The sequence below is a fragment of the Pelobates fuscus genome, chromosome 6 (genome assembly GCF_036172605.1).
Source record: "Pelobates fuscus isolate aPelFus1 chromosome 6, aPelFus1.pri, whole genome shotgun sequence".
In the NCBI taxonomy this organism is placed as follows: domain Eukaryota; kingdom Metazoa; phylum Chordata; class Amphibia; order Anura; family Pelobatidae; genus Pelobates; species Pelobates fuscus.
In genome coordinates this window covers 20,947,059-20,962,903 of record NC_086322.1, presented here as the reverse complement: position 1 = coordinate 20,962,903, position 15,845 = coordinate 20,947,059, and the positions used below count along the sequence as shown (strand labels likewise).

Genomic DNA, 15,845 nt, shown 5'->3' with positions numbered 1-15,845 from the left:
TGTCAAGAAAATCATTAATACACCAGTTTTTATACATCTCCCCCTTTGTTTCCAGAGCAGTATAATGCAATATTGTGGTGACCTACCTGTTAACCCAGTATCACATGGTTCAGAATCTGGCAACCCTGCTTATTAAACCAGGTACAGCTGTGTGGGGGGAGGGGTCCTGACTATAAAGCTAATCACTGAGGGTATTGCCCTTATACAGAGATCTCTGGAGACTTTTCCTCAGCTATACAAGCCAGAGACCCCAAGATAAAACAAAAAAAGATCCCTGATGGGAGTCTAGAGATTTGGGAGCTTGTTTTCTGATCTCTCTTTGATAATGGATACACCAGGTAAGTGATCCCTGTGTATTGTGTTTTGGAAGCTCATCTTGCAGGGCTGTATAAACTGATCACTACTAGGGAGTATCTCACTTTATAGCTGATTACTTCTGTGATGGTCTTAGAAGTTTCTCACTGACTCTGTTACGGTTTGACAGAACTAATCTGTGATATTAAAAGGGACACTATAGTCACCACAATCCCTACCACTTAAGGCAGTGGTTCTGGTGACTATATACACAGGCTTCTCAATGTATTTATTTTTTACTCTCTAGGTGCAAACCCTCAGATGGCCACTAGAGGTGCTTTGTGTCTACCCTCAGTCTCAACACTCTGCATGGTGATAGATGCATTTCTATGAGGACACATAATGATAGAAGGGTTACTCTAGTACCTAAACACCTGGATTTAAAACCTAATCCATGCTGCTAACCTTGCACCATGTTGCTCAAATCAGGGCCAGATCCAAGTATAGAAAACCTAGAAACCAAATGCGTTTAACTAGATGCCAAATGTGCTACATACAGTTTAAATGGCCTTAATGTTGGCATTGACAAAGTGGAAACACTGTATTCCTGTTGGTGCTTCAAATAAACTATATTTATAGAACTCTCTACGTACACCTGGCATCTAGTTACTCTCCCTTGGATTGTTTTCAATCTCTGAGATACTAATTGAGTCAGTGTTTGTGCAATGCATACACACTAGCCTCCTAAATGCTTTCCTATGTGAGGGCATTAGATGGGCTGAGATAATCAAAACTGATCTCAACCACAGACTGGAATGGGAGAAAAGGTGAGCAAAATCACGTTGGAGTGATCCAAGCGGGTATTAGAATCCGTAATACATGTTTGTATTTCTGACACTAGTGTTCCTTTTAGATAAACTCTCTGAATTGAAAATGTCTGTAATTCAAAATAAATCCTCAGCTGACCTGGGGGAAATCTTTCCTGTTTGGCTATAGTCTCCGACATTTAAAATTCTGACACTTCTCACTGTAGTGCCTAATGCTGCTGGTAGGGTGGCACATTAATAATCCAGGACAGTGGGACAGAACCTTAAACCTGCATACCTCCCAATTGTCCATACATTGTTAGTAAGTCTCCTAAAACTTCTCAGAACAGGCCAGCTCCTGGCCACGGACCCCTCTAAAATGAATATGTCCCTCTTTGTCCATTTGAAATTTTTGAAGATAAAAAGAACCCTGTAAAGTAGACATAATAAATGGCTCCTGTTTGGAGCTCTGTGTTCTGGAAGGGTTGTTTCCAATCTTCAGTATCTTGGCTTATGGCTTAAATCACTTGCAGTTGTTCTTTCATGTTGTGGCTATAACTTCTTCCTACTGAATTCCAGATACCATCCTGTTTGCTGTGAAGGATTATGTTGCCAGAGCTGGATTACCACCCAAGAATCTTCTGGATAACTTTGATGCCAGATCTAGCATTGTAGGGAAGCTGAATAATGTCAGTAAGATTGCCTTTAACCCAGAAGGGGTGCTGTTTGCTGTGCGTGGTACAGAGCTTTTCATGGGAGCTATGCCTTCAGATCCAAACCTGGACTGGTTCTCGACTGCCAAGAGAGTGGGCAAAACCGACTGGGATGGATTTAAACTCATGTTCTTTGATCCAAATGGCCTTCTGTATGCAGCTACCAAGAAAGGGGAGTTCTACAAGGGTCCAGCACCAAGCAATGAAAATGTGTCCTGGCTTTATGGCCAAGCCAACAAAATAGGAACCGGCATCTGGAATGAATTTGATGCCCTCTTCTTTGACCCTAAAGGCATCCTGTATGCAGTGACAAGTGACGACAAGCTTGTGATGAGAAGCCCCCCCAACCAAACCAGACGATAACTGGCTTGATTCCAGCAAAACCATTGGAAAAGGAGGCTGGCGCATCCTGACCCATTTCATGGCTTTCACCCTAGAGTCAGACCTGTGGTGTGTGGATTCAAATAATGGCCACATCTATAAAGGACCAACCCCTACCGTTGCTGATACCAACTATATTGAAAAGGCAGAGAAACTGGGCTGGGGTTACAATGTCTACCCCCTCCTTTCTTTCACCATTGATAAAACCATCCAGAGTATTGTAAGCTTTGAATTCCTTCCAGATTCAGGGAAAATCCTATCCCAAGGCACAGAGGTGGTGCAGACCCAGATCTATAACAACAAGAGCAGCACTCCATTAAAGCACACCTTCTCGTAAGTAATGGAAACCTCATTGTGCTGCTTGCTCCTGTCTGCTGCCAATAATGCTTGTACTTGGGTTAGGAAGGTAAATGCCTGCAGTGTATATACAATACTTGGAATGCTCAGGTCTGTGATTGGTGGTGTATAGACCACATCTCTAGTCCTATTCCATGATCTAGATGCCTACAATGAGAATGGGTAAGTATGCTGAGAACATCGAAGAATAAGGGTGTTCAAATGGCTTTTCTTAACTTTCCTTTCAGCCATTTAGTAGATGGCTCCCTAACTTGCCCCTCACGTGGCACTGTCATGAAAGAGTAATCTGCACTCCATATGGTCTAATGGACCTATGAATTTCAGAAGGCACTTGGTGTTTTTTTTTCTCCTTAAGATTTTCTGACTTTTGAACAAACTGAAATTCCAAATGAATATATCTCCCTTTTATCCTTGCTCAAAAAAGCCAAATTAACCAACTGGGTGGGAGTGGAGGTGGTGGTGGTAAACTAGCCTGAATCTTGATCCAAGTATTCCAGTCTATCAAACTATTAATGACTGGTTTCTTTTCAGCTTCTCCAAAACTGTAACTGAGAGCAGCAGCTTCAGCCAGCAACATGGATTCACGGTGGCTGTTGGATCTGAGATGTCCTTTAAAGCTGGAGTCCCATTCATAGGGGAAACGGAGAAGAAGATTTCCATCAATGTGAGCACAATTCATACCTGGAATTTCACCAAAACCAACACAACACAGGTAAGCTTGGCTTGTGGGAAGGGAGAAAGTATTCTCTGTTGATTAGACTTGGCATACTGCTTACAGTGAAATAACAAAACCCACTCCGCTATTGGGTTTATTCTTCAACTGCCTTCAGTTTCTTTCTCATGACTCCATGTATGACTTTTATCTGCTTCTAAAGGCACAGCCCCACTGGTTAAGACATCCTGACTTGGTAGTTGTGGGCCCTGTAACTGCATATCTAATGAGGTAGGTGGCTGGGTAAGAACCTTGCTAACTGGCTTTGGTCAGTGTACACTCTTGCCCAACCTCTATAAAAGCTGTCAGAAAATACACTATACCTACCTATGCTGAACTTGTTAACTTGTATTCTGTTGGCATGTTACAGCAAATGCTCCTTCTCAAAGGGATACTACAGGCAACAAAACAACTTTATCTTAATGATACAGTTTTTGGTGTATAGATCATGCTCCGTGGCTCGGAGGCTACTAACCGAGCAGGAGATGAGGAATTCTAGATTAAACAGACTATGTAATAAAGGAACCTGTAATATCCGAGCTTTGTGTTTGGGAAGGTTGTTCAAATCACGTGCTGGGAGGTGTGACTAGGGCTGCATAAACAGTGATTGATCTCCTGAATTGAGCAGGAAGATTGCCAGGGCATGATTTGTACACCAAAACTGCCAAATTATGCTAAAGCTGTTTTTGTGCTTGTAGTGGCAAATGGTTAATAAGAACCACACAACACAAATTCCTGTGGTGTGCCTCTGTAATCTCTCACCTACCTTCATTGTACTGCAGTACAGACAGGCAGAGGAGGATTGAAATAACACAGGGCCCTGAGCAGATTTCCAGTTTGCCCCATTCCTCCTTCAGCTTCTAACCTTCTGACTTCTTCTGCAGACAACCTTCTCATCCAGCACAGATGTGGAGGTTCCAGGTGGACATTCAATACGTATGGTGGCATCCGTGACCAAGGCAGAAATGGATGTACCGTTCAATGCCAAGATCCGCACTTTGTTTGGCTATGAGACCACCATCCAGGGAATGTGGAAAGGGGTCACTCACTATAACCTGATGGTCACCCAGGAAGACTACAAACCATGAGATGGATAATCCTGTGCATTCCTCTGTATGGAATATGATCTGAAATATGAAATGTTGTACAGATAAATCAAACTTTGGATAATTCCATTCATGGTATAATAGGAATTGTATAAATGGCAGGAATGTCATGTTCTGTCTTGGTGTACAAAAACAAATTAAACTTGTGCATGTCTTGCAATCCATTGTTCCACTGACTGTCAATCTGTTTGCTTTACATCAGGTAGAATGTTCAATTCTAGGTATCTTTTTCCTTATCTAAACTGTAAACCCCCCTCTAATTCATGTCCATTTTGCTTCACACTATAACCATCCTGACTAGTAGCCTAGAGGTCAGCCAAATGATTATCCATCTCTGGCATTCCATACCTGCTATATAATGCAGGGATGGTCAACTTTTTGAACCATAGAAAAAGATGTTTAGGTCATCAACAAAAATTAAGTGACAATTGGATATACAGGCTGCTTCACACAATGCACAAGCGACTAATATAAATAGGAGCAGACACACCATATTTTTATCTTTTTCTAACAGCCACTAGGAGACACGACTGGAGAACCTTAAAATAGGGACTGTCCCACTGAGATTTGGACAGCTGGCAGGTCTGCTATGGTGGTTATGTATAAAGTTCTGAAGTACTAAAAGTGGGGCAGTCACCATGGAAACAGCAGCCATGTTGCTTTGGTGATTCCACGTGTCAGAACAGACAGTTTCTATACATAATACCCTATGTTTTAACAAACGAACCATCTCCAGATCATATACAAGGACCTTAGAGAAGGTAAAGGAGCCGCCAGAATTGCTTTTATTCTATTTTTGTTAAATACAATCTCCTGCTTCACATTAATGTAATTCTTGATGGAAACATAATGGTTTCCAGACTTGTGGTGGTTGGGGTAATGTGTATGACAAGTGTCATTCAATTAGAATAATACTCCCCATTGCTTCCTATTAACCAAAGCTTACGAAGAACTCAGATTCCCATCATACCGAGGTACAATGGGAAACATATAAAGTTGCAGATGAGTGTTAATTTACTTATTTGTGTGTTTTCACTTTGGCAAATAAAATATTCATGCTTCATTTTTCCACATCACCCATCTTCTTTCTATCAATTTTTTTTTTCTTGCATTGGGCTCACCCTGTTTACATGAAGCTTAAAAAAAAAAAAAAAAAGCCTCAACTGCAATTAAATGGTAAAATAAACTGACTTTAAACATGAAATTATGGATCTGTTGTTCATATTGTCTCCTCTTGAACAAGCATACAATGAAAAACTAAAATGAGTTAAATTTGGAGGACGCCATACTGTCTCTGTGCATGTGTTGGCTTGGGGGATGAAAAAATAATCTTTGGTCCTTGTAACGGCTACCCAGGTAGAGAGAGGGTATCTGCCGTTGGAGACGTCCTTTTCCCTGCAAGCTGCTGTGGAGAAGTAAAGCTGGCGTAATCCCATCCACGATATCCAGAGTGAGAGTCAGGTTCAGCTGAAACAGAGCAGAGTAATCTTCCCAAATAATCCCTTTCCAAGAACGAGACGAGGCTACGTTTTGAAGGGTCAAGAAGAACTGAGGACTGGAACACCCAGCCTGCTTTTTATTACAAAAAGGTACACACAGAACACACCCAGGGGGAGGTTGAAAATAACCAATCATATGCATGGTAACACCCCCACGTCTCCTCCCCTCAGATAAACACATAACATAATTATAACATATAGTATTTTACCCAAGTTCTGGATGTACCCCAAAAACAGCACCGCTTGATAGGTCTTGGTTAGGGGAACAATATGTCCAAATTTCATTCGGTTGAGGGGTTCGGGAGTTGTGGGTGTTTGAAGTTTTGACCGACTGCACGGATTTTCTAGCCGAAAAGAGTTCCACAAGTTTTGGCCCTGCGGTCGGTCTCCGTTCGCCTGTTAAAACTCCACGAAATCCTTGTCATCCACAACTATCTCGGTGTTCGCTGAACTCCCCATAGAAGATTAAGTGTAACTACCGAACGGCCAGTTCGGTAGTTCCAGCACGAAGTTCTGGGCGCATGGAGGTCTCAGCGGTGTTCGTCCTGTTTGCGTATCCGTTTTTAGTTCCATGCGTTCACAGGCAAACACCGCTGTTCGTGCGCAAGATGGCCGCGAACACGTGTAAGTCCCGAAATGGCGGCCACCTATATTTTACACACGGAGTTCGTGCTGAACGATATGAACGGCTGGGAACAAGCTGGGAGGTAAAATATGCTTTTATTATACATCAAGGCAGTCCGGTGTTCGGTAGAAATATTCTGATAAAGAACGAATCAAACTACCGAACAGATGCTTTATCATGCAATTCACTGTCTTATTCCACAGGGCTTAGGGGATGATGAAGTTCTGTTACAGTCCTTAACCAAGGAACCGTACAAGAGTCTACACTAAGATATTTCATGGGGGTTAATGTGACGGACCACCTGGCACCCTGACTGGGTACCTCTGCCAACCGCTGCTTCCTAGTAATCCTGGAGTACCATAAACCCCACAAACCGCTGCAGCCTGGATGAGGTCTTGCTGTCCTGGACCCAAGACCAGGATCATGTTCCATCGGGTAGACCTCTCATAGTCCAGAGAGCAAAGCAGGCTGCTCTTACAAGAGCAATCATTGTAGGTAGTATAGTGATTATAGCAATCCCCAGCGTGAATATAGCTCTCCAATCCCCCAAACATGAGCCTAGACTTCATGAAGGGTAAAACAAATCTGTTTAATGGCAGTCACAACTGGCCTTATATGCAGGTCCCCATGCAAGGGGCACTTTTCCCTGGACTTTGAGAGTAGACTACAGTAAAAAAAACATACACACGATTACATTGGCTCTCAGGTCCAGGACACTCCCATACAAAATAGGTCAATCCCTTCCCTGTGCCTGGGAGATAATTGAGTCAGCACTGTATTAAACTCCATTATCCCCAGGCACAGAAAACATACATTTTTACAAACCCCCCAAAATACCTTTAACCACACAAAATCCCCACAAAAGTTAAATCCCCTGATAACCCTGATCTAGGTGACCAATATATCCAAATATCACCCAGATCGTTTCAGGAATTTCCTGGAAGTCATAATTTGATCGACCGCACATTAGGCCCCTGCCCAAAACAGTTCCAGAGAATCCGGGTGTGCGGCTGGTCTAGTTCTGTAGTTTAAAAAACGAACAAACTTCCGAACATATTCAATAGTCTTACCCTGGAGCTTGTTCCCCTTGTTCGTGGGAAAGTTGCCACAGAACAGTGTCTTCCTAAGGGTTATAAAACCGAACACAGGCGATCATGGAAGTCCAGCGGTGTTCGGGAGTTTCAGTGTCCGAAAATAATTCCATGAACTCGACCAAACACCGCTGCCTGTGTTCATGTGAACACGATGGCAGGCACCTCAGTCGCCCATAGGAAATGTGTTCATCCAGACGAACCCTTAGAACACTGCGGTGGAAATTGCTACAAAGTAGCAATTAGGCTTAACAAGCTCGTGCGGCAGTTTGGTTCCTGAACCATATAGTCCAAATACACAAACGGAGACGTTTTAGTGTATATTACAGGGCCCATAGTCTGTGGGCAGGAGGCTTGCAAGCAGGCTCCTCCAGGAGCTCGTGGCAAACTCACTTGGAATGGGTAGTTTGTCACAGTTAATATTATGTGTGCCCAACTGCTTTGTCTTTCCATGGTTCGTGGGATATGCGTAAATAATACCTGGGTCTTGAGAAAGGAGCAGTTTACCTGAGGCTCAGGAATCCCCAATCCCTTGGGCCCTCAATGTGCCATTATCATTTACAAAATGCAATGCTACTTGTAACGGACCGTTTCGCTCACAAGAGGATAAAAACCATTAAGCCGATAATCCCCTTTCCCATAGACCAGCAGCTACTGCAATCACCAACCTCCCGAACTCCAAACTGCACGTATTCTACAATTCTCGAACAGCAGACACACGAACCCTGGAAGAAGCCGAACAGGAAAAGCAATACGAACAGCTTACACTCCTGGCAATCGGCATACAGTCAAATTCCCCCCAAGAAAGAGACAACACTTCAGCTTCAGGGTTAAACAGCAACAACACTGATTTATTCATACAACAGGCTTATATGGGATTCTTCCATGCAAGGGAGGGATTTACAATACACAATCCAGTTTAAGGTACAACCCACACATCTCCTCCCTCTAACTTATCTGTTAACACAATTAAACAGTACACCATTTCCCCTAAGTTTTGGATGCACCCTAAATACTTGGGGTACATGCACAAATCCAGTATCTCCAGATAGCCCTAGTCTGGAGGGACAACATATGCGAAAATCATCCCACTCGGATAAAGCGTTCGGGAGTTATGGGAATTTAAAGTATTGACCGACCGCACAGGCAAAGTAACCGAAAATAGTTCCATGAGGTTTGGCCTTGCGGTCGGTCCCAGTTCGTGCGTCAAAAGTCCCGAACGGATTGCCATCCAGAGTAATACCGAAGTCCGGATGAATCCTCATGTGTACATTAGTCTTTCTACCGAACAGCGGCTCGTTCGGTAGTTGTGGCACGAATCCACGGAAGTCTGGAGGTCTCAGCGGTGTTTGCTTAGTCGAGTGTCCGATTTTAGTTCCAGACACTCGACTGCAAAACACCGCTGTTCGGGAGCTAAGATGGCCGCCACCACGTGTTCGTTTGACAAACAAAGGCCACCCAGCGTTTGTCAATTAAGCTGCGGTTAACCGCAGCTTCTGGACGGTCAATTGACCGCACACTCCAGCTCCCAGGTGGTCGTTCATTCGTTAGTTTGTTCGGTAGATTTTACACCCCGGCAGAAAAGGCACGAATAAGCCTGTCTGCAGGGAAAATAAGCCTTTTAAAGTCTGGTCCATAGTCCAAAGGAAGCAGGCGAGCAACCAGGCTTCTCCAGTTCACAGTGGCGAGATTGGTTTTGCCACACTTCTCCCCTTTACCAATTAGACTAACAGGGTACCTGACCTCCTGCCGGTCAGTGCCCTGGTTAGTCCAGAAACCCACCCACAAAACAGAAACAGCAGTACAGCCCACCCACAATAACTGGTTACTACACCTGGGTAGAGGAGAACTTTGTTCATGTCCAGGTGCCTCACCACAACTGTGTGGGGAACTGTTAGGCTGCCTTGGTGGGTTGCTGAGTGGGCAGAGACCAGTGGTACTCTGCCCTGGTGCCAGCGCTACCCCGGAAGTAGCCTGGTTGGAGCCTGGTTGTGGGAGGGGGAGTGACTGTCTCCCCTCTGGATACATCGCTCTGTGGCTGGGGGACAGGACCGACCGTCCCTACCCCTTGTGCTGCAAGTGCAGAGACTACGGTCCCATCTGCACAGTTGTGGGGCTTAACATCTCCCCTTGGTGGGTTAGGCTGCCGCTGGAGAGACGGTGTAACAAGCTCCTCTCTCTGTACTGCAGACTGCCGCTGGGGAGAGGGGGTAGCAGGCTCCTCTCCCTGACACTCTCGCTGCTGGTGCAGAGGGGGACCAGCTGTCTCCCCTTTCAATATTTTGTCCTGCTGCTGGGGAACGAGACTGACGGTCTCTGCTCCCTGCAGGAACCTCTGCTGCTGGGGAGGAAGGACGGCACCTTCAGCTCCCTGAGATACATACTGCCGCTGGGGAGAAAGGACGACACCTTCAGCTCCCTGGGATACAATCTGCTGCTGGGGAAAAAGGACGGCACCTTCAGCTCCCTGGGACATACACTGCCGCTGGGGAGGAAGGACAACACCTTCAGCTCCCTGGGGTACACACTGTCGCTGGGGAGGAAGGACGGCACCTTCAGCTCCCTGGGACTCACTCTGCCGCTGGGAAGGAAGGACGGCACCTTCGGCTCCCGGGGATACAATCTGCCGCTGGGGAGGAAGGACGGCACCTTCAGCTCCCTGGGATGTACACTGCCGCTGGGGAGGAAGGACTGCAACTTCAGCTCCCTGGGACTTAATCTGCCGCTGGGGAGGAAGGATGACACCTTCAGCTCCCTGGGATACAATCTGCCGCTGGGGAGGAAGGACTGCACCTTCAGTTCCCTGGGATAGAATCTGCCGCTGGGGAGGAAGGACGGCACCTTCAGCTCCCTGGGATCCAATCTGCTGCTGGGGAGGAAGGACTGCATCTTCAGCTCCCTGGGACTTACTCTGCCGCTGGGGAGGAAGGACGACACCTTCATCTCCCTGGGAAACAATCTGCCGCTGGGGAGGAAGGACTGCACCTTCAGCTCCCTGGGATACAATCTGCCGCTGGGGAGGAAGGACTGCACCTTTAGCTCCCTGGGACTTACTCTGCCGCTGGGGAGGAAGGACAACACCTTCTGCTCCCTGGGGTACCCTTTTGAGTCCCCGTAACGCACTCTGCCACCGGATAGGGCGACCGAGACCTTAGGCTGGATCTGCCATGAACTGCAGGTACTCGTCTACCTGGCTCCTTACGAACTGCACGAGTTTCTCAGAGGGGACAAATGTAAAGAGAGCCAGCCGTGAGGCACACTCTTTGTCAAACGCCGCCTGAGTGCAGCTGGGTGCCATGCTTGCTCTGCTGAAGTTGGTTCCTTTGTAGATAGGGTTGCTGTACGGGTACTAGAGTTGCCCTCAATTTGTAATCCAAGGAATGGTGTTGCCCTGTAGCTGTCCTTCTGGGCTGTGGAAATGATCCCGCCGCTTGCCACCAATTGTAACGGACCATTTCGCTCACAAGATGATAAAAACCATTTAGGCGATAATCCCCTTTCCCATAGACCAGCAGCTACTGCAATCACCAACCTCCCGAACTCCAAACTGCACGTATTCTCCAATTCTCGAACAGCAGACACACGAACCCTGGAAGCAGCCGAACAGGAAAAGCAATACAAACAGCTTACACTCCTGGCAATCGGCATACAGTCAAATTCCCCCCAAGAAAGAGACAACACTTCAGCTTCAGGGTTAAACAGCAACAACACTGATTTATTCATACAACAGGCTTATATGGGATTCTCCCATGCAAGGGAGGTGTGACGAGACCAATCTCGCCACATTGCATTGGAGGAGCCTGGTTGCCCGCATGCTGCCTTTGGACTATGGGCCAGACTGTAAAATACTTATTTGCCCTGCAGAAAGGCTTATTCGTGCCTTTTCTGCCGGGGTGTTCGGTAGATTTTATCTACCGAACAAACTACCGATTGCCCGGCCAACCGGGAGCTGGAGTGTGCCGCCAATTGACCACCCTGAATCTGCGGTTGACCGCAGCTTAATTGACGAAGGCAGGGTGGTCTTTGTTCGTCGACCGAACACGTGGCGGCGGCCATTTTACAAGTACCGTACGACCAGCGGTGTTCGGCACCTAACTTATGGAACTATAAACGGCCACTTATTTGCACGAACACCGCTGAGCCGTCCGTCTCCTGGTTCCTGTTCGTGGGGATGTAGCCGAACAGCCGTTCATTCGGTATGCTTATGTGAACTGTGGTAACCCAGATAGCTATGCCATGGAGCCTATTCGTGTGATTAAAGACTTTGGCTCCATGGCGATTAGACTGTATTCGTGTGGTCTGGGTGCCATTCACCTAATAATGTGCACCCAGACCTGAGCTATCTGGGGATATGTAGCATGTCTATGTTTAATGTATAGCCAGTAACTTTCTGTATTTTAAAACATAATACTGTATTTAGGTCCCCACATGTGTAATGGAGTTTTATCTTTGTCCTAGGAGATAATTGGATTACTTCTCCAATTATCTCCAGGGCAGAAGGGAGGAAGCCAGGATGCATTGTGGGGATATTTTTCTTCTGTTTGTCCTGAAATGCTAAGTGTCTGTCTTTTGTTACAGTCTTCCATTTGGTCCCCTAGGGGAGTGTCCACCAGGTGGGAGACCTGCATAAATACAGGGGCAGGTAGCCCTCAATAAACAGACCACTGCTTGACCCTCAGCACGGAGCCTTGTCTCGTTCTTGGGGGGATTCACTGTATGCTGTTGGAGATTGATTGCTAGGAGTGTAAGCTGATGTCTGCTTTTCCTGTTCGTCTGCTAGCAGCTATTCGTGAGGTTCCAGTTTGGAGTGCTATTTTGTATCCAGTTCGGGAGTTTGGTGTTCTGCAGTAGCTGTGCCTGTATATCTGGAAGGGGAAGATCTACTAAACGGCGGTTTAACCCTTTTATGCCTGGGGGTGCAGTTACAATTGGTGGCAAGCGGCGGGATCGTTCCTACAGCCAGAAGGACAGCTACAGGAGACACCATTGCTTTGGATTTTTACAATTTGAGGGCAACGCATGTCTGAGTACAGCGACCCTGACAGCACCAGGATGGAACCAGCAGTGGAGTACGATGCAGGTGACATGGATGACCGGGATGAATTAAGGAAAGGCATCTGGTACCAGGCCCTGGATAACGTACAGTAACAGCGGGGCAAGAGTCTCCCCAGTGAAGAGCAGCTATGGCAGACACGACTGGCACTACGGATGCCCTTCCTGGGAGAGCAGCCCCTGAAGGGATGGGTGAAGGAACTAGAGCACCGGGTATGGCAGGAGCTATGGCTGGAGGATGCCTACCAGGCGCTCTGGTGGTATATGGCACAGTACATACCCTGGACAGCCGAACATGACAAGCCAGAGGGAGAGGAGTTTGATGGTCCTGGCTTGTTATGGGAGTCCTTTGCAGAGCCTGGCTTCATGAGCCCTGCGCAAACCAGACTTCAGGACATTTTCTATGAGAGGAAGGCTAGGCATGAGTGGGATGACCCCCATGAGGTAGAGCAAGACCTGGCTCACCTAGCAACCCTGGAGTGGGAACTGGAGAAAAACTACCGAGATCTCTTCCACTTCATTGGGAAGGCTCAGCAGGACAGTAAGGTGACAGACCCAGATCCAGACACCTTTCGCTGGGAAGATATTGTAGAGATTTACTGGGAAGAACCCCAGGTGGCCGGTAGAGATAGGACCGAGGTCTCTCCACCGGTCCTGCAAGGAAGTGGGAGCCCAGTCTCCATTCCCCAGCGGCAGGCTGAGTTACAGGGGGCAGAGGTAGTTGGTCCTACCCCCCAGCAGCAGAGTGATATGCCGGGAAGGCAGTGTGAAGTACAGGGAGAGGAGAGCAGCGTCCTCCCTCCCCAGCGGCAGGCTTAGTTACAGGGGGCAGAGGTAGTTGGTCCTACGCCCCAGCAGCAGCGTGATTTATTGGGAATCGGGAGCCCAGTCTCCATTCCCCAGCGGCAGTGTGAATTGCAGGGAATTGGGTGCACAGTCTCCATTCCCCAGTGGCAGGCTGAGTTACAGGGGGCAGAGGTAGTTGGTCCTACCCCCCAGCGGCAGCGTGATTTTTTGGGAATTGGGAGCCCAGTCTCCTTTCCCCAGCGGCAGAGTATCCAGCAGGGAATAGAGAGCCCAGTCTCTTTTCCCCAGCAGCAGGACACTGTATTGGGAGGAGAGACAGTCGGTCTCCCTCCACAAAGACTGAAAGTATGTATGGGAGAGGAGCTTATTACCACCTCTCCCCAGCGGCGGATCATTAATGGGCAGGGAATAGAGAGCTCAGTCTCCTTTCCCCAGCGGCAGAGTGTTCTATTGGGAGAGGAGCTTGTTACCCCCTCTCCCCAGCGGCAGCTTAATGTACCAGGGGGAGACTGTAAGCCCCCCACCGGTGCAGATGGGACCGTGGTCTCTGCACTTACCACACAGGGGGTAGGGATGGTCGGTCCTACCCCCCACGACAGAGCTGTGTATCCAAGGGGGAGACAACCGGTCTCCCCAGTCCGCAGCAGAGCTATGCACCCAAGGGGGAGACAGTCCGTCTCCAGCAACCAGGCTCGAACCGGACTACTCCGGTGGTAGTGCTGGCACCAGGACAGAGTACCGCTGGTCTCTGCCCACTCAGCAACCCACCAAGGCAGCCTACCAGTCCCCTACACATCCGCGGTGAGGCACCTGGACATGGACAAGTTTCTCCTCTACCCAGGTGTAGTAACCATTTATTGTGGGTGGGCTGTACTGATTTTTCTGCTTTGTGGGTGGGCTGCTGGACTAACAAGGGCACTGACCGACAGGAGGTCAGGTACCCTGTTAGTCTTTTTGGAAAGGGGGAGAGATGTGACGAGACCAATCTCGCCACTTTGCATTGGAGGAGCCTGGTTGCCCGCCTGCTGCCTTTGGACTATGGGCCAGACTGTAAAATACTTATTTGCCCTGCAGAAAGGCTTATTCGTGCCTTTTCTGCCGGGGTGTTCGGTAGATTTTATCTACCGAACAAACTACCGATTGCCCGGCCACCCGGGAGCTGGAGTGTGCCGCCAATTGACCACCCTGAAGCTGCGGTTAACCGCAGCTTAATTGACGAAGGCAGGGTGGTCTTTGTTCGTCGACCGAACACGTGGCGGCGGCCATTTTACAAGTACCGTACGACCAGCGGTGTTCAGCACCTAACTTATGGAACTATAAACGGCCACTTATTTGCACGAACACCGCTGAGCCGTCCGTCTCCTGGTTCCTGTTCGTGGGGATGTAGCCGAACAGCCGTTCATTCGGTATTCTTATGTGAACTGTGGTAACCCAGATAGCTATGCCATGGAGCCTATTCGTGTGATTAAAGACTTTGACTCCATGGCGATTAGACTGTATTCGTGTGGTCTGGGTGCCATTCACCTAATAATGTGCACCCAGACCTGAGCTATCTGGGGATATGTAGCATGTCTATGTTTAATGTATAGCCAGTAACTTTCTGTATTTTAAAACATAATACTGTATTTAGGTCCCTACATGTGTAATGGAGTTTTGTCTTTGTCCTAGGAGATAATTGGATTACTTCTCCAATTATCTCCAGGGCAGAAGGGAGGAAGCCAGGATGCATTGTGGGGATATTTTTCTTTTGTTTGTCCTGAAATGCTAAGTGTCTGTCTTTTGTTACAGTCTTCCATTTGGTCCCCTAGGGGAGTGTCCACCAGGTGGGAGACCTGCATAAATACAGGGGCAGGTAGCCCTCAATAAACAGACCACTGCTTGACCCTCAACACGGAGCCTTGTCTCGTTCTTGGGGGGATTCACTGTATGCTGTTGGAGATTGATTGCTAGGAGTGTAAGCTGATGTCTGCTTTTCCTGTTCGTCTGCTAGCAGCTATTCGTGAGGTTCCAGTTTGGAGTGCTATTTTGTATCCAGTTCGGGAGTTTGGTGTTCTGCAGTAGCTGTGCCTGTATATCTGGAAGGGGAAGATCTACTAAACGGCGGTTTAACCCTTTTATGCCTGGGGGTGCCGTTACAATTGGTGGCAAGCGGCGGGATCATTCCTACAGCCAGAAGGTCAGCTACAGGAGACACCATTGCTTTGGATTTTTACAATTTGAGGGCAACGCATGTCTGAGTACAGCGACCCTGACAGCACCAGGATGGAACCAGCAGTGGAGTACGATGCAGGTGACATGGATGACCGGGATGAATTAAGGAAAGGCATCTGGTACCAGGCCCTGGATAAGGTACAGTAACAGCGGGGCAAGAGTCTCCCCAGTGAAGAGCAGCTATGGCAGAC

At 47.7% G+C, this 15,845-nt stretch overlaps 1 pseudogene; it reads left to right on the top strand.

The window, feature by feature from the left end:
* Window positions 1-219: 219 nt before the first annotated feature.
* Window positions 220-4,407, top strand: LOC134615288 (tachylectin-2-like; annotated as a pseudogene).
* The last annotated feature ends 11,438 nt before the right edge of the window (window positions 4,408-15,845 follow it).